Source organism: Ruditapes philippinarum, unplaced genomic scaffold (assembly GCF_026571515.1).
Source record: "Ruditapes philippinarum isolate M1 unplaced genomic scaffold, ASM2657151v2 ctg2120_1_1_1_1, whole genome shotgun sequence".
In the NCBI taxonomy this organism is placed as follows: domain Eukaryota; kingdom Metazoa; phylum Mollusca; class Bivalvia; order Venerida; family Veneridae; genus Ruditapes; species Ruditapes philippinarum.
Genome location: NW_026855979.1, coordinates 77,333 through 101,256, shown reverse-complemented (window position 1 = coordinate 101,256; position 23,924 = coordinate 77,333). Strand labels below are relative to the sequence as shown.

At 33.2% G+C, this 23,924-nt stretch overlaps 1 long non-coding RNA gene across 1 annotated transcript in view; it reads right to left on the bottom strand.

Annotated features, from left to right (window-relative positions):
* Positions 1–5,536: 5,536 nt before the first annotated feature.
* Positions 5,537–23,924, bottom strand: part of LOC132745033 (uncharacterized) — a 49,888-nt gene continuing 31,500 nt past the window's right edge. The window contains exon 5 of the long non-coding RNA XR_009627778.1: positions 5,537–5,648. This is a non-coding gene — a long non-coding RNA (uncharacterized LOC132745033). The remainder of the gene's footprint in view (positions 5,649–23,924) is intronic.

The window sequence follows — 23,924 nt, the reverse complement described above, 5'->3', positions numbered from 1 at the left end:
TAAAAATATACCACACAACCAACATATATATCATGTCACCTACACATATCTTGTTACCTACATTTTTATACACACATAAGATGTAACCTACACCCATATGCCACCTTGACACACACACATATTAAATCTCTTGTTAACAATAAACATGATTGTATTGATTTTGTAGAGTTAAGTAGTTATTTCTGTTTGTATTCTTTTAAAAAAATTCTGCTAAAATTGAAAATGATTTTTGGATTCTGAACAAGTCACCACCATCAAGTTAAGTGGACATCCAGTAATCCTGGCAACATCATTTCTATGTGGAAGAAAAATGGGACAGGGCTTGTTAATGCTTTTATAGTTGATTTTAGCTTCTGTCAGTTTTCAATAAAATTCAGTTTTTTTCTACAAACTGGAGTCAAATTGTTGATAAGACATGCACAATGATCTAAGAAAACCGTTCATGTGACGGTAAGAGAATATTAACAAATCATTAATCCATATTCATAACTAGTAAAAAAAATTCATATCTATTAACATCTTTAGAAATTTGATATTTCATAAAGTTTTGCTTTTCCAGTCATTTTACTGAGAAGAATTTTTTTTTCCATCATTCATCATTTCATTCATTTCATCGTTCATTTCGATGAAATTTTATTTTAGACAAGTTAAAGAAAGAAGAAAAAAATGCATTCCTTGATACCTCGTTTATAACACTACAAATAACTCGATGACATTTGAAAATATCGTAGTATTTAAACAGATTAAAGAAGATTACAAGAAAACAGATGGAGGTCGTATTAAAGTCAATTTCTTGGTGATTTGTTGTTATTGTCATAATCCCTTCTTTTCTATCAATGTCATGTTTATCCGATGACTTAAACACAATATACCAAACACGTTTTAAGACATCTTTAACTGCACCAAGCTGTTTTTGAAGGTTAACTTTTCAACTCCCTAGAGATTTTCAACTGATATCTATCGAACCTTTATGTTATCTTAAAACAATTTATCATTTTTAATATCATAGCCTAGTATTATAATGTCATCATTTTCTTCTGATATAAACCGCTGAAGTAATTTTACCAAAATATAAAAAATCCAAAATAAATATTGTAAATATTGACCAATCAGTTTCAAGATGCATGTTTATCGACATGACTCGTCTCAAGGACCGAGGAATCACAAGAGCGATCAGTAATCACCTGTCGCCTCATGATGGCCAATTTCATGTTGGGACAAATTTTGTGACAGACGGACAGACAGATGGACAGTGCACAACTAGACTTGGTACTGATCATTCCTGAAAAGTTTGGATAAAATTGCACCAGTAGTTTATGAGGAGTAGTCCGGACAAGCTTTTGCGTATCTGTCAACACACAGAAAAAAACACCTTTTTTATCAAAGGGCCATAACTCGGCCAAAAATCATTCAACCAGAAAACCCGTGCAATATGCGCAAAGACTTGAGCTACAGATCAATCCTGTAAAGTTTCATTGAAATTGCATTAGTGGTATAAGAGAAGTAGTCCGGACAAACTTTAAAATTAAAAATTATTAAAGGGCCATAACTCTGACAAAAAATCATTGAACCAGAAAATGCTGACAATATGCACAACTAGACTCGGTACTGATCATTCCTGTAAAGTTTGGATGAAATTGCACCAGTAGTTTTATGAGGAGTAGTCCGGACAAGCTTTTGTGTATCTGGCAACACACAGAAAAAAACACCTTTTTATCAAAGGGCCATAACTCGGCCAAAAATCATTCAACCGGAAAACCCCTGCAATATGCGCAAGGACTTGAACTACAGATCAATCCTGTAAAGTTTCATTTAAATTGCATTAGTGGTATAAGAGAAGTAGTCCGGACAAACTTTAAAATTAGAAATTATTAAAGGGCCATAACTCTGACAAAAATCATTGAACCGGAAAATGCTGACAATATGCACAACTAGACTTGGTACTGATCATTCCTGTAAATGAAATTGCACCAGTAGTTTATGAGGAGTAGTCCGGACAAGTTTTGTGACGGACGGACGGACGGACAGACGGACAGACAGACGACGAAGAAGTGATCCCTATATGTCGCCACTACTCCGTAGAGGCGACACAAAAATGGCCGCCATTGTGGGTTGACTCTGACAGACATTTAGAACTTTGTATCATATATTGAAAAGCCAGGGAAACAAACAAAAATATTAAGTCAATTTATAAACAGCATTTAAATAATATGAAAATTTAAACCCAGACACTTTAAAACCCGGGGTTTTTTGCAAAATTTAATTTGAAAGAAATTTTTCCCTTTTAAATTTCCCCAAACGCAGTTTCCTGAAATTTTGCTTTAAAAAACATAAAACTGATAGGGTATAAAAAATGCATTAAATAAAGGATGTTCAACATTAATTTAAGGATATTGTATTTTGGTGCAACTAAAGAAATATTTTTATTAGGAACAAAAAAGGTGAGATGGAAAAAAAAACTTTTTACCAAAACAACATATTTTAATTTGACGACAAGATTTTAATCTTTTTAAGGGACACCATTTTTTGGGGAGAGGCACGTTTTAAATGGAAGCATATGGCATGTTAGGTTTTACATAAACTATACTGTATGCATGTTTTAACAAGAATTAAATGAAATATACTTAATTTCTATGAATGCAATAGTTCTTGTCAAAAGTTTCCGAGGTAATGGTTTTCAATTAAAATGATTGTCATGCAATTGCCAACATAAAATCTCTATTCTCCCCGCATGAATTACCCACCTATTACAATAGTTAAATCAATATAATTGTAATGTTTTGTTGTCAGGATATTAGCGTAAAGCTACAGTAAACACTGTGTCAAAAGACCACCTCAACAAAAATTCTTTATAATGAATAATCAGGATTTTAGTGGTAAAGGTCGTTGACTTCAAGGTACTAAATGCCCTCTTCACTATTGGATCGAATCCCAACAAGGACTTTCGATTCTTTCATGTAAGGAAGCTATCCAGCTAGCTTGCAGAATGACAATGGTTCTACACATTGCCTATGCACAGATGGAGAAATGAGGTTTTCCTCCACCACTGAAGCTGGAAAGTTGCAAAATTATGACCTATACTATGTATCACTATGCCCAACTTTAAATTAGGCCATTATTTTTTGATATTCGGTGTACTGACCCGCCGACTCTGTATTTTGGGAAAATGAAAAAAAAAAAAAAAAAATCTGCCCCCAAAAAAATTCTGTGTTGTCTTGAAATACGCTGCTAATAACGACTTGTCAAAGAAATGTCGCGGTAAGTATTTTAATTAACTGTTAAACCTACCATATGCCAGACTATTTTACATACGATTTATACAATGAGATACGCAACCGGTTATCTTTACTCGAGAATAGCCTGTCGTCGAATCCGGGTCAGCTCGGCCCTAAAACATACTCGGCCCCCGAGTCAGCTCGGCCCTATTCCAACTCGGCACGGGTCAACTCGGCCCACTAAAAAATGGGTAAAGGACATCAAAGGACTCCTATTGTCACGGGCTATTATTATCTCAATCAATGTGTATGTTAAATATACCGATTTTTTAGGTGATAATTATGATTGACTTATTCATTCAAATTTGATTAGTGAACCACCTGCAATTAATTAGAAGCTTATGCTATTAAGTAAACACGTTTTTGTTTCATATTTTTTTGAAAATTACTTTAACAAACAAAATGCATCTAAGGAAACACATTTTTATTATATCTATATTCACAGGCACAAGTATTCGGACCTGGGAAGAAAAAATATGAAGTTATTTTAATCAATCTTTTCATATTTTCCCAGGTTCGATAATCGTGCCTGTGTCTATATTAATTTTATCGAATCTGCAAAAGACAAATAAATTACTTTTTTTTTCTAAATGTACTTTTTTTCAAGCAGAGGTACAATGTATAATTATATAATAATAATAAGATATTTCTTATTAATCATTTACCTTAACAACATGCAAAGCAAAGTAAATACGTTATAGGCCTATATATTTTTGTAAAGTGGGCCGAGTTGACCCGTGCCGAGTTGACCCGTGCCGAGTTGGTATAGGGCCGAGTTGACTCTTTTTTCCCCTGTCGTCTGCTAAGTTGGGGAAAGTGTTTATTGGTGTATTATGAAAGAATGTCTGTTAAATGGGGTCAAGCCATTCTCACAGAATTATAAATTAGGCTTTGATCATATTTCATCAACTGCATTGAAGGTCGAAATGCGTAAAAATGTAAAAAAAAAAAAACGAACACACACAAAAAAAAAACCCACGCCAAATTACGTAAGCAATTACATTCAAGGACAGAGCGAGAGAAATCTGCTGCAATTGACAAGATCAGTATTTTCAGATTTAACAAAAAAAAAATTAGTCTTTAAAAGCAGATTGAATACAGGGTTTCAAAAAACAAAATAAAAAAAATGCCGCACTTACTTTTAATAGATTTTTTGTCAAAAATTGACCTGCTTTTTATCGATAAAAATATTTTCACAATGGGCAAAATTGAACATGACTTTGTGTACTCTTTTTGACAACTTTTTTTTTAACATCTGATCTATAAAGAAATGAGTGCAAGTCAGCTGATTTTCGGCACCTTTGATGATTCAGATTACACAGGCAGTGTGTAAACATCAAAGAATGACAGATTCTTTTGAAGAGCTCGCTTGCCAACTTGTCAAAAAAGTCATCGTGTTGGTAGATTTCATGTGTGTTTTTTTTAAACAATGGCAATATGAGCAAAAGTTTTTTTTTTGTATTTAAAACAATCTTTTGGAATAGACAATCGGCGATGTATTAATTTCATTGCTCTAGTAAGTACTATGTATATGTATGGCACCACCATTTATAGTTATGAAACTTTTTTTTTTTTTTTTTTTTTTTTGCCGCCGCCGACCCCTTACCTTTTTTTGGAAAAAATCAGTAAACCAAAATATAAAAAAAAATTGGCCTTACGATGCTTTTTTGTAGTCCTATCAAGATGACAATCCTGCCAACTGACACTGATATCAGACAGAGGGGGTCAAAGAATTTAGAACAATCCTGTTGTTGCTGGCCACCATATGACAACATATCTGTTTTTCCGTTTTGTTTTTATGCCAATTTTGTCTGTTTTGGTGGTCGATCAACTATTGGCTGCCTGTGATGAGACCATTAATAACAATGGTCTTTGAAATGACCTGGCCAGAAATCAAACACAAAACCTTCCTCAATCAAGTTGTTAACTTCTTAGATAGACACCTGAATTTCTACACCTGTTTATCTACTGGTATTTGGATGGTAAACAAAATAAAACAAATAGTTTTAATTTTATACAATTCAAGAAAACTAAAATGGATACGTGACACTGACATCCTTTCCTGACGTAACACATGCATTTACACAACTAACCAAGCAACATGTCTGAAGGCAGTCTCAAGACTATTATTATTCACAAACATTGACATTTTAGTATTAAAATTGTCCTTTTAACTTTAATGACGATTATTTTAAAACAATAATTTACATTACAATCATAATCTACTTTTGTTCATTTTCTCTCTAGTTCATGCAATGACTTACATATTACCAATGTGTACCATAAAATACTAAAATACCATTTAACATTATTATCAATATCTGCGACATCAAACGTTCACGTCATTTCTCAAACCCTTGTTGACCGTAACATCTGAAAATACACAACAAAATGACACTTGCTCAATTTCCGCATCAAAAGAAACAAACCAATATAATATGCATATTAAAAAAAATGTGAGCAACATTAGAAATAAGGAAGACTTTAATATTTGATGACTTTGGTGCCATTGTGAGGGAGAGCTTGTCCTACGCTATCCACTTAAGAGTCTAAATTAAAGCTCACGTTAAAAAAATATCACTCAGAAAAATACAGATTCTGACTATCTCTATATTAATATGAATGCAAGGAATTGTGAAAAAACTGGAAAAAAAAAAAGCAACCAACGTATCTGCTTGGAAAATATTCAGTGCAAACATGTATAGCGTTATTAGAAGATTTAAAGATACTGGTTAATGGCTTTTTAATTTTTTGACGTCATTTAAGTATCATTTTTTGAAAACACATTTTTAAATTATTCAGTTAAAATTCAAACTAAAATGAATGAGTAAAAAGTTAACTACTAAGCTTATTACTATGAATCTTATGTCTAGGGTCAACTGGGTCCAATACCAACCCCAATTCAGGTTAGAATACTATATAAATGTTATATTAACATTAGACTGGGCCAAGATAACACAAGGGCTGGCTGACATGAGGGCACTGCTGACACAATACAGCACTGCTGACAAGAGGGCACTGCTTACAAAGGTGCACTGCTGACACGAGGCCACTGCTGACACGAGGGCACTGCTGGCAAGAGGGCACTGCTGACACAAGGGCTGTGCTAACATGAGGGTACTGCTGAAATGAGGGCACTGTTGGCAAGAGAGTACTGCTGATACAAGGGTACTTCTGACACAAGGACAAAGCTAAAATGGGGGCACTGATGAAACAAGGGCAATGCTAATATGAGGGCACTGCTGACACTAGGGCACTGCTGACATAAGGGCACTGCTGACATGAGGGCACTGCTGACACAAGGACAGAGCCAACATAAGGGTACTGCTGACAGGAATGCAGTGCTAACATGAGGGCACTGCTGACACAAGGGCAGTGCTAACATAAGGGCACTGCTGGCACAAAGGCTGTGCTAACATGACGGCACTGCTGACACAAGGGCAATGCTTTCATGAGGGCACTGCTGACTCGAGGGCTCTGGTGACACGAAGGCACAGCTAACACAAGGGCAGTGATAACCTGAGGACAATACTGACACAAAGGGATGTGCTAACACGAGGGTGCACTGCTGACACAAGGGCACTGCTGACAAAAGAGCATTGCTGACACAAGGGCACTGCTGACACAAAGACACTGCTAACATGAGGGCACTGCTGACATGAGGGCACTGCTGACACAAGGGCACTGCTGACACAAGGACAGTGCCAACATGAGGGCACTGCTGACAGGAATGCAGTGCTAACATGAGGGCACTGCTGACACAAGGGCAGTGCTAACATAAGGCACTGCTGGCACAAATGCTGTGCTAACATGACGGCACTGCTGACACAAGGGCAATGCTTTCATGAGGGCACTGCTGACTCGAGGGCTCTGCTGACACGAAGGCACAGCTAACACAAGGCAGTGATACATGAGGACAATACTGACACAAAGGGATTGTGCTAACACGAGGGCACTGCTGACCACAAGAGCATTGCTGGACACAAGGGCAGTGCTAACACAAGGGCACTGCTGACACAAAGGCACTGCTAACATGAGGGCACTGCTGGCACGAAGGCACTGCTAACACAAGGGCACTGGTGACATGAGGGCACTGCTAACACGAGGGCACTGCTGACACAAGGGCAATGCTAACATGAGGGCACTGCTGACACAAGAGCATTGCTAACACAAGGGCACTACTAACACCAGGGCACTGCTGACACAAAGATACTGCTGAAACAAGGGATGTGCAAACATGAGGACATGAGGTCTGAGCTGTGTCTAACAACCTTACTGACAATATTTTAACTTGAATATCTTCCTCAAGGACATAGATAAAACAGGGTATAATATACATTATCAATCTACATAACTTTTACTTCAATAACATATAACTGCATCTGACAGTTTTCCGCATTTAAATTATATATTATGTTTCATCAATTTATTTTCACGTAATTCTCCCCCCCCCCCCCCCCTTTTTATTTGCCCTTTCAGAGAATGTTTATTTGATACAAAAAGCTGTAACTTCAGAATAATATTGTGATCATGGTCAAAATAGGAGTAATTTTACTGTATGTGTAAAGTCTCTTCTAAGCCAAGTGACACATAACTTCATTATCTTCCTCCAAATTTCTATATTCTGTCATTTTTTTATCAATATCAATAAAGAAAGTTTTTCTGGGGAGAAAAAAATGGATTCATAATATAATAAGACAATCATCCATCTTCCCTGCTCCGATGATTTTTTTTTTCGTATAAGACTCTCGTAATCTGCAATTGTATTTATTCTGCGGATTGTATTTATTCCGCTGTAGTTCATTTCCACGGAATAAAAAAACCGGCCTCTTATCCAATCAAAATATGAGATTATTTTACGAGGTTAAACAAACTTGTCATAGGAAATATCCGGAGGTTGTCTAAAGTCCGTTATTGATGCTCTAAAGTAAGAGTTTTAATTGACGACTTCTGCCAAATAGTTTTCTCCCAGCTGCTGAATTAAATGATGAAATATACGTTCTTTCATCATACGATGAATTCTTTGTTTAGTTAACTAGAAGAAAATTTCAATTGTGATAAGCTAAATGTTCAATCTCTTTCCGTGCCAGTTTGGAATTTCATATTTATTATTTTGTTATATTTCAACTAATTAAATTGTTACATTTTCAAGAAAAGTTGGTTATTTTATCATGGAGAGAAGCCAAAGTTTAATGGTAATAGATCTTTAATTTTATACAGAATTACCATCTTTATTGTTTTCTGTCAGTTGAAATATATTTGCTTATTAGTTGTATTATATTTGAAATAATAATCTTTTTTTTACAAATTTTACAGAAAAATATCATTTTTTGAAAATCAAATATTAAAACAAAAATGCAGGTCTTTAATTTTTATATCTTATAACACTTAGAAACTCTTAAAAACTTTTACTATAAAATTTAAACCATTATAAATTATTCAAATAATAATCTATTGAGCTAATATAATTTGATCTAAATTTTCAAAGAAAACAGTCATAAATATATATTAGTAACACTGTGTTGAGTGTATAAAATTTCTAAAAAGTGAAGCACCTATCTTACATAATTGGGATATCTTAACATAAATACCTGAAGGTTCTTGAATACCTCCGTTATAAATACATACTCACATTATGCATAACTATCAAAGTGCCAAATTCCACTTTTTTCAATCAAAAGCTAACATCATTTCACATAAATCATTTATTTCCCAGTTTGAAAGAAATAACACATTTATTATGCATGTCCATCAGTTGAAACACTAAAACCAGTATGTGGTCAATCCACTAAAAGCCCCTAATTCATTTCAAAGGGACAATTTTACAACCAATAAAACATTTTCATCTGACAGTTAACTGGTCCATACTGACCAATGAAAACCAAGTTACATGGTCATTAAAATGTTTCACAGCCAGTCTCTTTATTGTAACTGGTAAGACAGATGTACTAAAGAATAAACCTCTTGTAATGTATAGCTGACTTAATTAACTCTTAAAGTGCTGGAGCTGAAAGCTTTCAGCCTTTGCCCCCAGTATAGAGCAAGGCCAGCCAGCACATCCCTGCATATGACCAGGCTCTATACTGTTGGCTGACCCCTCAATTAGAAATGTCCTACAAACAGTTACAGTACCCCCTCAATTAGTAATGTCCTACAAACAGTTAAAGTACCCCCTCAATTTGTAATGTCCTACAAACAGTTAAAGTACCCCCTCAATTAGTAATGTCCTACAAACAGTTAAAGTACCCCTCAATTTGTAATGTCATACAAACAGTTAAAGTACCCCCTCAATTTGTAATGTCATACAAACAGTTAAAGTATCCCATCAATTTGTAATGTCCTACAAACAGTTAAAGTACCCCCTCAATCAGTAATGTCCTACAAACAGTTAAAGTACCCCCCTCAATTAGTAATGTCCTACAAACAGTTAAAGTACCCCCTCAATTAGTAATGTCATACAAACAGATAAAGTTATTAAACCCCCCTCAATTAGTAATGTCCTACAAACAGTTAAAGTACCCCCTCAATTAGTAATGTCCTACAAACAGTTAAAGTACCCCCCTCAATTAGTAATGTCCTACAAACAGTTAAAGTACCCCCCTCAATTAGTAATGTCCTATAAACAGTTAAAGTACCCCCTCAATTAGTAATGTCCTACAAACAGATAAATTACCCCCGCAATTAGTAATGTCCTACAAACAGTAAAAGTACCCCCTCAATAAGTAACATTGACTGATTTATTGACTTTCTTCATTTTAAAGAAGGTATGTAACAAGAGCTGTCCGTAAGACAGCGCGCTCGACTTTTTTATTGCTTGCCAATAAAAAAAGTTTTTGCAGTAAAAGGCAATACAAGAATCTCTGTATTTTTAAAGTGAACAATGGCCATGAGCATTAAGATATTTAGTGAAGAATTATTTTATTATGACATAATTTATGGTAAAGTGAACAAGTGGATAGGAATGAATTTTTTTAGATTTTTTAAGTTTTTAGTGCTTGCCTATAATACAAAACATTGACAGTTAAGGGCCATAATTCAAATAAAATCTTTGACAGAATTACCTTCTCCTGGACATGTTTGGGAATCATGATTGTAAACAAGTATTCCAACTTTCAAATTAATATCTCAAACAGTTCAGTCAAAAAGTGGACTGGTACTAAAAACTTAACCAAGATTCTAAGTCGATAAAAGGCCTTAATTTTTAAAACAAATCCTTGACAGAGTTACCTTCTCTTGCGTACAGATGGGGGTAATGATGTGAAATAGCATTAAAAGTTTCAAAGCAATATCTCAAAGGGTTAAGGCAATAAGTGGATTTTACCCATATTCAATGTATTTTCTAAGTCAAAAAGGGGCATAATTCTGTCAAAAACCTTGACAGAGTTATGTCCTCTTGTCTGTTGATGAAGGTCGTGATGGTAAACAAGTATGGTCAGTTTCAAAGCAATACCTCCAATGTTTTGAAATAAAGTGAGGTGTACAAAAAACTTAACCAAGCTCAATACACTTTCTAAGTCAAAAAAGGGCCATAATTCTGTCAAAAACCTTGACAGAGTTATGTACTCTTGTCTGTAGATGGAGGTTATGATGGTGAACAAGTATGGTAAGTTTCAAAGCCATACTTGTAATACTTCTGAAATAAAGTGGGGTGGTACGAAAAACTTAACCAAGGTGTGACGCCGACGCCGACGCCGGGGCGAGTAGGATAGCTCCCCTTTTCATAGAAAAGTCGAGCTAATAATGTATCATTGTTATACAACATGGAAAATAGCATGACAATTTTCAACTTAAATATTATCTTTCTACTCTTGCAGTCAACAGAATGTAGCATTTAAATTGATACACATCTTGAAAATAAGACTTGAAAACTTAAAAATAATCTCCTAGACTGATTGCAAACATTCTAAGTATCAGTTTCTATATGTTTATGTTTCTTTTCTTTTTTGTAGGAAACTATGTCAAGAAAAATGTTGTTCAATCATTCTTGTTCCAATCAAAGCAATTTTTAGTCTAGAAAATACAGGATAAAAATTTAAACATTTAAAATTCAAAACTTCAACTGTAAAACTTACAGTTTCTTCAATCCTGGAGGTTACATATAACTGCAATTTTATAATAACCAATTCATTACCTTTAGAATTTTTTCTTACAAAAAATAGTTGGCAAACCTTAAGGATATCTTTGACACTAGAAAGTATAATTTTCTATATATTGGAATTAACAAAAGTTCAGAAAGTGTCACAAATACCTATATTTAGAATAGTTGTCAAGAACCTTCTCTGAAATACAGGGGATTTCTTGGTGGAAATTAAGCCAAGCCCCCAAGTGATCCCTTTATAGCTTTTTCTTATCCTCAGGGAACCACAGAAAACTCCCAAACCAGTCACACTATTTAACTAAGGGAATGAATAAAAACAACCAGTCTGTTTCTAACAAATTAAGACAAATCACATTGGTAATAATTCTTCATGGGGTGCTGCCCTATACACCCATTAAAGCAGGGTTTCATGTTTTAGAACATATTCCATTGTGCATAAAGCTTGAATATCCCTGCAGAATTTAATCAAGCAGACCATATTAATGTGATTGAATTAATGGACCATGTGCTTGGTTGTAAAGAACAAATGAATATATTTTCTTCTAAATGTGCATTTAGGAGTCAAGTTGATGTTACCCAAACCAGTAAAGAAATGTAAGAATTTTAACACTTTGATCCTATTTAATGTTACAGAAAGTGCACTACGGTATGGTGGTGGTTTTTAACTGTGATATCAGAGATAAAAAGAAACATAAAAAGACGGAATCAAGCTGGGAAAACTCCCATAATTCATCATTAAATACCAATCAAGACAGTTTCTAAAACATATTTCTGTCTAAACAATACTTAAAGAGTCACCAGGTTAAATAAAAAGAACAAGGAAAATAATGTCAGAAGCAAAATATTTCAAACATTAAAATCATCATTTCACCAATTTCACAAGAACTTTATAAAATACAAAATGATTATCTTTAAAATGCCAGACAACAATAACTAATGGTTTAAACCAGCTGAGATATTAATAAGACAAAGTCAAAATTGATCAAAAATGTTTAAAATCAATCTGAACAGATTCCCAGGGTGCATTTGGGTAAAAAGGTAATTTAGTTTCTATGATTGTGGTGTAAAGGTATTAATTAGAGCACTTTTATTTAGACAAACTGTCTGAAGATATGCTGTGATGATTGAAAGCTAGTTGCATGTTTTGTGTGTAACTTAACACTTACCATAACTGAAATTCGGCACCGATTAAAGATTTAATTTCCATATGCCTTCAGCAAATTATGAATATGATTATGATAATGACTTGTGAAAGGCGGAAGGAGGTGAATTATGAGGTAATTGCCAGTAATGTCTGGAATCGTGTACGATATCGTAACTTTTTGTAATTTTTCAATGTTGGTTCCCGACAACTGGGCATCACATTTTTTTCTAATATTATATCAATATATTAATCATAAAAAACGACGGCATTATGTCAAAGCAATTAGCCTATTTGAAAGATATTAAATAATTCTGAATTTCGGAACCTTTCTTGACACTTCATTATCTGCTATATATTGATATGCCATATGGGTTCATGTATCTAATACTAACCAACATCATCTATTTGTAATTTTTATAATAGATCATGTCTGTCAATGTAATAAATTCTAATTATATTACGGGTACTGTAGTAATTGACATATAGTCATAGAAGAGTGTAGGAGTGTGTTAATTGATTTACATGTTTCTTCACATTAAACAAGCAATATATATAATACAAAATGTACTTGTACCAAAAATGAAATGTCAAACCAAGTATGCATTATTTCATAGCATTGAATAAGAAGTATGAATAAGTACTTTGTAAACATATAATGACTTATTAAATAATTACATTTTTTGAGTTGGGTTTTCAGTTTCATCAGCACTTTACTAACACTTTACTAACAGTCATATGGCAAATTTACTTTATTGGTGGAGGAAGACCTCAGGTGTCCAGGCATTAGCACATGGAATCTGAGTTAGGGACAACTAACATTCTGTAAGCTAGCTGAACAGCTTAATAACAGAAAGAAACCAAAGCAATTCAAACCCACTGCAGTAAGGGTAAAATGTATCTAAGTTAAAAGTACTTATTTTAATACACGCATGCAAGTGCATTTTATCTCAATGAATTAGCGTATTTTGTCAACAATAGTTAAAGCAGCAAGGCCCCAGATTCATGCTAATTTTCATGAAAATTTTGAAAATATATTAAAAGTTAAATATTGTCAAGTGAACAAAGACAGTAATTTACACATTGCAAATTGCACTTTCGATTCATGCAAATTACAAAATAACGGTCAACATAATGCAAAGAAAAAGCCCATTACTGTGATAGTCATGCAGAAGAAATATGCTGATAAATACTGCAAAATCAGTCTTTTATTGCATATAACATGTAAATCATAATACAAATTGATTGTTGATAATTTTCACTTCTCTTAAAATCTTTGTACATTTTTCTAAAAGTTGATTTTTTTTGTCTCATCTGGAGAATGTGGCTACAACAATTCTACAATTCAGTGGCATTATAACATCTGGGTAAAATGTTGTGAGCACTAAACAAGCTACCACTCATTCATCACAAAAAAATCATTATTCCAGGGTACCCAGGTACTTCACTTGACTTAGCTCTATAAATATACAAGAATGTAATTTCTTCTCAAAAATATAAATGAGTAGTTTGTTTGTTTGCTTATTTTTCAAGTGAGGTATGAAATGAAGGGAGAAATGTTGTAGAAACAGCCAAAACTTTCCTCATTATACAGTAACACAGCCAATAAACTGCTTCCCAGAAAATAAACAACTTTCCCCAAAGAAAAAAAAAGCACTTAAGTTATAATTTAAAGTCTTGGAAAATGAATTACCAAAATAGTGTTTGTGTAAGATTATTCTTGAAGTTATCCATTTCCAAACTTTTTTTATCCCCTCTAGGTTTTTTTTCTATTTAAATAAATCCTTCTTCCTCATAAAACAAATCATTCAAGTAAAAAATCAGCTTTTCTGTTTTAAGAACTATCTGTCAGGTTGGGTTAAGAATCATAATTACTTTGGTATACCATCAACATAATGTGCCGCAAGACATATCCCAGACTGCCTTCGTAAATCGCAATTTTCACTGAGTAATGTTTTAAAGCAATCTGTAAAACGTTTTAAATTTAAATTTCTGAATATTTTTTTCCAGACAAAAAAAAAAGATGAAAACTCCAACTGTCCCAGAATAATGAATTCAAAGTACTAAATCAGCAAATAAGCTTTTCCCTTAAAGCCTTGAGAGACAAGAAATGTGTCATAACACCACTGGTAAAATACCAGCACATGCAATGTCATCCTCAGACTTACATTCCTTCAAAAGTTGGAGCAGAAACTGAAAGTTCCTTTTTTTCTAAGCTCAAGAAGGATAACTCTGTCAAAAATCATTGGACCAAAATCAAATTCGAACTTGACTTGTATTTTCTGGTTATATATCTGCACACAAGATTTCAGCCTTTTACATACATTTTCACAAAAATAAAAGTTCAATTTTTTTCCAACATTCAAGAGGGATAAATTTGTCCGAAATCATCGAACCACGACCAAATTCCAACTTGACCTGTGTATTCCTATGATGTATCTATATGTCAAATTTGAGTTGAATGAGACTGTACAACTGTTATGGAGATAATGAATGGAAAGTAAAATATTCTTATTTTATTCAAGTTCAAGAGGGATAATTCTGTAGAAAAATCTTCGAACCATGACCAAATTTGAACCTGACCTGTGTATTACTATGAAATATTCGTATTTCATTACGAATTTGAATAGAGTTGAATATGTACATCAGTTGTTGGGGAGATCATGAACATGAAATCATGAAACTGAAAATTTCCCTTTTTTGTCAAAGTTAAAGGGGCATAACTCTGCCAAAAATAATCCAACCTTGACCAAATTTGACCATGACCTGCACATCCCTATGAATATCCATATTTTAAATTTGAGTTGAATGTGTACAACTATTGGGGAGATAATGAACGGAAACTGAAAATTCATTTTCTGTTTTTTTTCAAATCTTAAGGGGCATAACTCTGCCAAAAATTTTTGAACCATGACAAAATTCAAACTTAGCCTGGGCATTCCTTTGCTGTACCAGTATCCATATGTCAAATTTGAGTTGAATGTGTACATCTGTTGGGGAGAGAATGAACTCATCAAGGGGCATAACTCTGTCAAATAACTTCATGTTCTAAGAAAATTCAACCAAAGACTCTACATGTTGTCAGTTACTCATGTTATAGTTTACTCATACAGAAAATTGACAATTTTTGATTTTATATATTTAACAAAAAACAGCAAAAGATATAATTTAAGATTTGTGAACCTAAAATTGGTTTCAATGTTTCAAAAAGCCCTTAAGCTAAATTTTTTGACAAATAATTTGCCGAAATCAGCAAAAGCCATCAATTAACAGTATCCAATGTTTTATGACATTATTTTATTGTTTTAATTCTCCCTTCTTCCTGGCATTTTCATTGCATGCAAGCAGGAAATTTTCACACTAGTTGTGTGACAGAAATGTAATAAATTTAAACATTCTTATAATAAAACATGTGTCACAAGTCAATCAAACAATCAATACTGACTTCCCCCTTATTAAGAACTTCTCCCTGTGCTAAAAATAAACAGTCAATGTTTAAAATTCTTAACTTTAAAATGTAGAAAATGTAAAAAAAGTATATCTGAAAAAAGCTGTTTAATATAATTGAGGAATTTACTAAAAACATTTAAGTTATAATGGTGTCTTTTTGTGCATGCAAATCTGTCAACAATCATTAAACACTATTACAATCATAGACAGTAGACATCTACTAGCATTAAAGTATCATTATTTTTCCATTCAATTAAATATTTCAAACATTTAAAAAAAAAAAAAAAAACAAGAATGTCGAACGACACATATACCCCCCTTTCTAGCCATTGACTCACATAATTGGTAATTTTATTACAGAAACTTGCCAAAAATGGGTACATGGAAGTGTTCAATAATGGAAAAATCAACGGAAACCATTTTGACTTTTAAGGCCCATGTGACATTTACCTTTGACCTAATAAATCAATAGAGGTCATCATCTTCTACTTATGACCAATAACTAGGTGAAATATGAAGACTTTGTGATGAATACTTTTCAAGATAATCAGCAGAAACCCTTTTGACATTTAAGGACCCTGTGACCTTGACCTTTGACCTAGTGACCCCAAAATCAATAGAGGTCATCTACTAGTTATGACCAATTACTATTTGAAATATGAAGACTTTGTGATGAATACTTTTCAAGATAATCAGCGGAAACCATTTTGACATTCAAAGCCCCTGTGACCTTTACCTTTGACCTAGTGACCCCAAAATCAATAGGGGTCATTTACTAGTGATGACCAATCACTATGTGAAATGTGAAGACTTTGTGATACATACTTTTCAAGATAATCAGCGGAATTTCTTTTGACATTTTAAGGTCCCTGTGACCTTGACCTTTGACCTAGTGACCCCAAAATCAATAGGGGTCATCTACTAGTGATGACCAATCACTATGTGAAATATGAAGACTTTGTGATAAATACTTTTCAAGATAATTAGCGGAAACCATGTGGTCTACCGACGGACAGACCGACGGACCGACAGACAGACAGACCGACATTAGCAAAACAATATACCCCCACTTCTTTGAAGGGGGGCATAAAAAAAACTGAATGTACGCGTGTGGTTGTTCTTTTTGGATTCATAAACATTTTTTTAATAATATTAATAAGTTGTATTTGTCACAAAATATTGCAATTTGTTAAATTCTTATTGTAAGTTATCTGATTCAAACTTGCTTTATTACCACTTATTCTGTATATCAACATCATCATTATCATTATCATCATCCTCATCATCATCATCATCATCATCAATTTCATCATCATCATCATCAATTTCATCATGATCAAGAGAATCTTAAAATTTTGGAGTCTTTCCAACTAAATACTGATTTTTTTCCACAAGAAATAAATTTTGTTTTTACAAATGCCACATATTTCCATACAAGCACCATTTTCCATACAAATGTTCTATATTTGCCATACAAATGCTCTATATTTTCCACACAAATGCTCTATATTTTCCATACAAATGCTCTATATTTTCCATACAAATGCTCTAAATTTTCCTTGCAAGTGCTATTTTTTTCTGATACAAATGCTCTATTTTTCCATACAAATGCTCTATATTTTCCATACAAATGCTCTATATTTTCCATACAAATGCTCTAAATTTTCCTTGCAAGTGCTATTTTTTTCTGATACAAATGCTCTATTTTTTCTCATACAAGTGCTATGTTTTTTTCTCATAATGACAAGCTGACTTCATATAACTGTAATACATTGCTAGAGAATAAAGCAAAGCTAAAGCTAACATTCCCTGGCACTGGACATTTTAACAGAATTTCCCTATATACCAATGAATTCATTCATCCAGTAATTGTAGATTGCTGATAACTTATGATTAGAGAGATTTTAATGAAATTACTGGCAGCTTGCAACCTTTTATATGGTAGCTATAACAACCACAGAAGTATTTTTCAGGCAATGAAAAGTCTGTCACAATAAAGGGACCCGAGTTATTGCAGCATGACAGTGGTGTCACTTAAATCTAGAGGTGTCAATTTAATTTGATCAAGTGTAAAATAAAACATGATGTAAGGAAATCAAAGTACTAAAAGTACAAAATATAACGGCACATTATGCCTCAGAAACGAATAAATTTTTCCTTCTTTATTAGTTGGCTTGATTTTCTCAGATTACCCTATTGTACTGATCAGGGGAAGCAACTTTTGCAGATTCTTTATAATTCTATGAAATGCACACAAATAACATTTTTATTATTTTATTATTCCTGGCAAACTTAAACAACATTGATATAGAACTACCTTAATGCAGAAAAATTCTTGCTATTTAGGAAATTTTGTCAATCAAATTACTAAAACAGAGAGATTCTACCTTACCTTTCAAAAAAACGCCATCTTCTATTTATGACAAAGAAAAACTATACCATTTTCAGGACAAAGCGGATTTATTTTTTTTCTCAGGAAAGTCATCAAACATAAAATCAAAACGTATTAAAGCCAGTTTTTATGGATATTCTGGTGGATCTAGGATACAAGAATGGCCAATTAGTTAATACATAGATGTTCAATTACATCTGGCTTATCTTGACCCATTTATTTCCTTTTTTAGTGTTAAAATCAGGCCAATGTGTCTCCTGGTTTATTCCAAAGAGTGATAAATTGTCAGATTTAGTAGAAATAATACAATCTTCCTGTTCTTTGGGATTAGTCGTCAAGATTTTTGGATAAAGAAAAAAAATGTAATTACATATTTTCTACAGCTTTTTCCTTTATTTCTGAATATGTCTACCATTTATAAATCAGGGTTTCACACAAAATTGACCTTTTTGACACAAGACTCTTCAGTAACAAGCAATTATCATAGTATTGCAAGCAATCCATAAGTCCCCTACCGGTAAGAGCCCAAGCAACATTCTGAAGGGCCATTGGCCATTCACTTATGTTCCTTTTTTAAGTAAATTTGTTAAAAAAGTTATTTAAAAGTAATCACAGAAAACAGTTTTTATGTACAGACAGACAGACTGAAGGACACTCTAAAGTTATCTTTTAAACATCCCTGTTATCAAAATATAACATTTTTAAAATCCTATCATGATTGAAGAAGTTGGAGTAAAAATTACCAATTTCTTAAAAAAAAAGTCTAAGTTCAAAAGGGGCATAATTCTGGAAATAGTCTTGCTAGAGTATTGAACACTCACAAATGATGAGTGATAATAAGAAACATTTATATGAAGTTTGAAGTAGATACATTCAAAAAAAGAAGTTATTAAAAAAAACAAGGATTTTATTCCTGAAAATTTTAAGTTCAAGGGAGGTAATTCTGATAAATTTTGTGCTAGAGTTGTAAACCTTGTCACATATGATGTGGTTGATGACAAGCAACTTATATTTAAAGTTTGAAGAAAATACCTTCCGAAATAAAGAACTTATAGTGAAAAAACTTAAAAACTAGAATCAGAAATCTTGAAATTCAGTCTATTTGTTGCAATAGCAACCAGAATTTTCAACATAGGAAGATAAGAAAAGGATGTGCATAATTTCCATACTGCCATCTACCCATATGTCAAGTTTCATAAACATATTTTCAGTACTTTTTGTGTTATCACTGGATCCAGGTTATGTGTAAAATTTGCCATATTTTCAGTTTATTTGTTGCCATAGCAACCAGAATTTTCAACATAGGAAGAAAAGAAAAGGACGTGCATAATCTCCATACTGCCATCTATCCATATATCAAGTTTCATTAAAATATTTTCAGTACTTTTTGCGTTATCGCGGGATCCAGTTTTGTGGACGGACGGACTGACGGACGGACAGACAGACAGACGGATGGACGGACTGACAGACAGACAGTCACAGACGGACGGAGGGTAAACCTAAAGTCCCCTCCGGAAAACCGGTAGGGGACTAACAAAAATATTTAAAGTAATCCAAAGTCAGACTAATTCTGGTCTGTTTTCAGGAAAATCCTTTGTGCCATGCAGTATCATTTTTAATACTGAACAAAAAAATTTTTGAAATAAAATAAATTTCCCCTAGTGTAGGAAAACACTTTCCTTGGCTGTTACCCACTATTTGTTCTATGTGGTAACCCTTCCGTAACTAATTTAGTTTAGGCAAAAACACTCAGTGAAGTCCCTTTAAATTTTTCAGCATTTGGTGCTTATCAATTATAACTTGTTTTTAATGTGTCAAGACAAACCATTTACTACTAGTTTACACTGTACTATAACTTAATAATAAGGTCTGTAAGTTCTATGTACTGTCAAATTGACCACTCTAATATTCAAGGACTTAATTCTATGCCAAACATGACACTTAATTAACCATCTTTTATTCAGACTTTATTTTTCACAATTACCTATAATACAATTGCCTTTACAATAATGTTACACAAAATTACCTGTACAAAAACCCAAACTTAATTAAACAGGTGTATAGTAAACACTGTAATTAGATTTTAGACCTTTAGGCATTGAATGCACAAAAATATTATAACTCAATAAAAGCTTTGAAAAGAAGGAATTAAACAGATAACATTGCACCCATAAGATAATGACATCTTCTTGTGACACATGTATCTGCCTGGTAGATAAGTTTAATTTTATAAGCCCCCTCCCCCCCATGGGGGGACTGGATTCCAAGTCACATCAACACATTTTAGGTCATACAGCTACTCTCCCAGCTTTACTTAAGGGAGAAGAACTGTAAGCTGCCACCCTCCATGTATTATTTCAGGCACAAAGTGGCTTGCACCCAAGTCAAATACTAGCTAGCTGGAAAGTTTTCTACTTATGTTTAGTACTCTCTATTTTTGTTTACCCGTAGCTTAATTAATACTTAATTTTTATACACTGTAAAACATAAGATAATTATACAATTTCAGTTGTGGATATTTTTACATTTTTTTAGAGCATTTAAACAAGTGTGGAGAATTTTCTTAAACATTGAATGATTAAACAGATTTGTGAGTGAAACAAATTCATGTAAAATAAAACTGTGGGTTGACTTTTTGAGATATCTGTCCCGGAAAAATGCCATTTATGTTATGTTACAACTCACAAATTTTCACAAGGTCCTAACATGATTCCTTACTTCATTCCAAACAAAACTGATCTAGAAGTAAGACTAAAATCATGATTGTATCGCACCACCACACACACACCGCACACACAGAGCTATTAAACCATTAAATGTTGCTGTGAAGTTCCATACAATTTTCATGACCATGTTCATCATTTCCCCCTTTTTGCCTTAAATATGCACTTAAATAATTAAAGATTAATAAATGATTTCTTTTTAATAAATGATTTCTTTCTGTAAGAAACATCCCTAGAGAAGATATCTTTCTACAACCTTGTGATTTTGTTGTGCTCTCTTGTTTAAAAATTGATTATTTGTCGCACCTTTGTAAATGATCCGAGCTTCAAACAAAATGATACAAAACATTTATGACTAAATAGCCATGCAGTCCCCCAGAGCTACCAAAAATTAGCAAAAAGAGAGGGAACCAATTTACTTCCAGAAAGCTTTTAAAATTGTTCAGAAAATCAACAAGTATCTTGTATTTCAGATATTTAATGCATGATTAATAGTAAGGTCTATCACACTGTTTACACCAATGTTACACTATGATCCATTGTGTGGCACAAAATAAAAAGCATATATTTTTAAGCAGTCTAAAATTCAGACAAATTCAAACCACTGTCCTTGCATAAGCTAAATGGATAGCTTTAACCCTTTAATGGCAGAATCCAAAGTTCCACGTGGGATTTGAACCCGCAACAGAGAGAGTATTGGGGTCTAATGATTCATAATCAGCAACCTTAATCAGTATTGATATGACCCTAATATGATCAAACATGTGACCTCCTCAGTACTAAGGTAGACACTTAACCACTTGGCCACAACTACCGTCTAAATATTAATTGTATCATATTTTGGGGACCTTTTTATTGAAATGTGTCAGAATTTAATCTTATAACCATAAATGAACTGTGGATTACCTGGAGTGCACTGGTATTTAAGTTATGGTTACCTGAACTGTCTTAGAACATGCTCTTTGATTGGCTTAACTTTTCTGGGGTTTACTTGACAACAGGGAAAGGGAAAATGATATTCAATTTGGTTCATTTATTCTAGTGTCTCATTTTGTGCTGACAGGGAACATATTTTTTTATTTTTGCCTATGATACATAAGAGATGGATCATCAGAACACTTGGCAATCTGATGGTATAAATCAGATAGCCTCTAGTTTTCATGCCCTTTCCATTACATATGTCAGTACATTATTATATAAAATCTCCAAAGTCAATGTTTGAAAATTTACCCTTCTATTCTGAAGGAACAACTATCAAGTTTAAATTGACAACGTGCACCATTTCAGCTTCATGAAATATTCCATATTTTTACTTGCTGAGTTTGAATAGTCTTTGATGATCAAACAACATTCACTCATTTCAAATACAGTCCTCACAGATTTCAAATATAATGCCTCCCAATGAAACAGCCATTAAGGAGAAAACTCACCATCAAAGGTTTTAAACAACAGTTCATAATTCCAGTGCAAGAATACTGCATTGAGCCCCTTTCATCACATGTGTTTAGGTTAGTTTTGCTCCAAGGCAAAGTTTTGCATAAATAGGCTAATCAAGTAGTATTGAAAATTTAAGAACATTCTATATTTCTAAATGAGGGAAAGCATAACCTTTTATCTGAAAATTCTTAGATCTATTAAAGCTACAAATAACAGAAATTGAATTGCTATAGCTCAAAACAGAACATTGATAAACCTTGTGTATGTCATAATTATTTGGCAATTTTCCAGCTTTATCCTTTCAATCACCAAAGTGTAATAAAATGTAATTGTGAAAGTGGCATCTTTTGGCTTCCATAGTTTCAATTATAATAATTATGTCTCAAATTTGGATGTTGTCCCAGCCTTGAAACATGTATATTGCATAATACAGGAATGTAATCTAGGTGAAGGGGATAAATTTTGGACAATGGTATGTTTTTTTAAATACAAGTTGCTGTGGGGATTCAACAAAATTAAATATTAAATTTTGTGTGATACCGCGAACATGATTGTGCTTCTGAGCAGGTGCACGTCACACAACTTTCCTTGCCTTAAAAATGTTATATTTTTTTAACATTAAATGTTCATGACAATTAAGATTATGCATGCACAATGGTGTGGTAATATACTAATTCCGGAATTAAGAATATTTGGGTTTCCCAGCTCATCCGTAAGTACAAACAAACCTTTGCAGTAACAGCTTCAAAAATAAGCGCAACAGGTTGACTAATCTGTTGTGAAGGGTAGTGCACCGTGAAGTTATAACAGTAAAAGTTAGTTTGTACCTACAGATTAGCTAGGAAAAACCCACATTTGACGAGTTCTGGATATCAACTATTAGTAAACAAGTTATTAAACATCAGTTTAGCCATGTTTTTTATGTTAAAAATCATAAACTAATACAAGCGTAACTAATCTATAAAGCTATAATCTGAAGCTATAACAGTCAAAGCTTGTTTGTACCTACACATTAGCTGGGAAAAACCCACATTTGACGAGTTCCGGATATCAACTATTAGTAAACAAGTTATTAAACATCAGTTTAGCCATGTTTTTTATGTTAAAAATCATAAACTAATACAAGCGTAACTAATCTATAAAGCTATAATCTGAAGCTATAACAGTCAAAGCTTGTTTGTACCTACACATTAGCTGGGAAAAACCCACATTTGACGAGTTCCGGATATCAACTATTAGTAAACAAGTTATTAAACATCAGTTTAGCCATGTTTTTTTTATGTTAAAAATCATAAACTAATACAAGCGTAACTAATCTATAAAGCTATAATCTGAAGCTATAACAGTCAAAGCTTGTTTGTACCTACACATTAGCTGGGAAAAACCCACATTTGACGAGTTCCGGATA